Raw genomic sequence first — 1,218 nt, 5'->3', positions numbered from 1 at the left:
CGTCTCCACTCCTAGCGCTCCCTAAAATCCCGGCGAGGGAATTCACTCCCCGCCTCCTGCACCCCTCCGCATTTTTCCGTGATTCACATCACCATTTGTTAAACGTATCACAACGTACTATTTACCTCTCGAGGCTCAGCGTAACTCCCCTATTCCAAATCGCTGCTCTCCACAGGGATAAAAACCCCATCAGCTGCACACAATGAAGCAATCCAGTCTGGAAAACAGGCTGAGCTGAATTCGTGTGGCTCATCCTCCACCCACAGCCATAACGGGCCAAGTTTCTCTCCGGTGGAACGGCCCTGAAGTCGGTGATTAAATCCGAAATCAAGGGAAGCCCCTATTAGCACAGAAAGTACCGGTGAAGCAGCCGTGTGTCGGTGTAGAGCACGGCTCCTTCCGGAAGGGACAAAAGCAGAGGGAGATCTGTGGGGACAGAGCTGTGGCTTTACGGGGAGGGAAAAAAAACAGAAAAGTCTTGCTCCTGCCTGACTTGAATAAGAAATATTAGCCCTGGCAAACAACCAGGAGGACAGGATGAAGCCTCACCAAGACATCTGGTCTCTATTACGCTGCATTACTTTTTGTTTTGCTCAGCGCTGATGGCCTTCGACATCTTGCTGTCCCTTCAGGAAGGCCACAGGAGTTGGGATGGGGGCAGAAAACCCCCCAGCAGCGCTGGAACCCGGAGCGGGACGTTCTGTCCGGGCCCCTCACCAGGCAAAGGGGAGAGCCCTGCCCCTCGGAGTGCCCCTCCGGACCTGCTGCACACAGAACGACGCGAGGCAACTTCTGAAGCGATAGCTTAGAGACTGGGGAAACCGAGGCACAAAGGGACCGTGGCTGACTCGGCTCGCGTGGGGGAGACGGGCAGCGTGCTGCGAGGACAAATAATTCTTCCTGGGGGATGCTGCGCCTTCTTTCAAGTCCAAAATCCCCTTCCAGGGGAGACTCGGCACCGACACGGATGGACTCCCTCCTGTTTTTCACACTTAGCTGAAGCAGATCCAGCCTCTGCACAGCGCAAGGGTCTCACTCTTGCTTCAAAAAAAAATGATAAATGCCAGGTTCCAGACGTGCCCCAAGGACAAACTGCCCATAAACCTCCCCTGCTGCACAGGCGCACTGCTGGGGGACTTTCTTCCCCACGGAGCAGCACCGCTTCCATCTCGAAGGATGCACACGACTGAGCAAATAGCAGAGGGAAAGCAAAAAAGG

This window comes from Cariama cristata, unplaced genomic scaffold (assembly GCF_000690535.1).
Source record: "Cariama cristata isolate BGI_N322 unplaced genomic scaffold, ASM69053v1 scaffold26775, whole genome shotgun sequence".
NCBI lineage: Eukaryota > Metazoa > Chordata > Aves > Cariamiformes > Cariamidae > Cariama > Cariama cristata.
Note: the sequence above shows the minus strand (reverse complement) of the source record.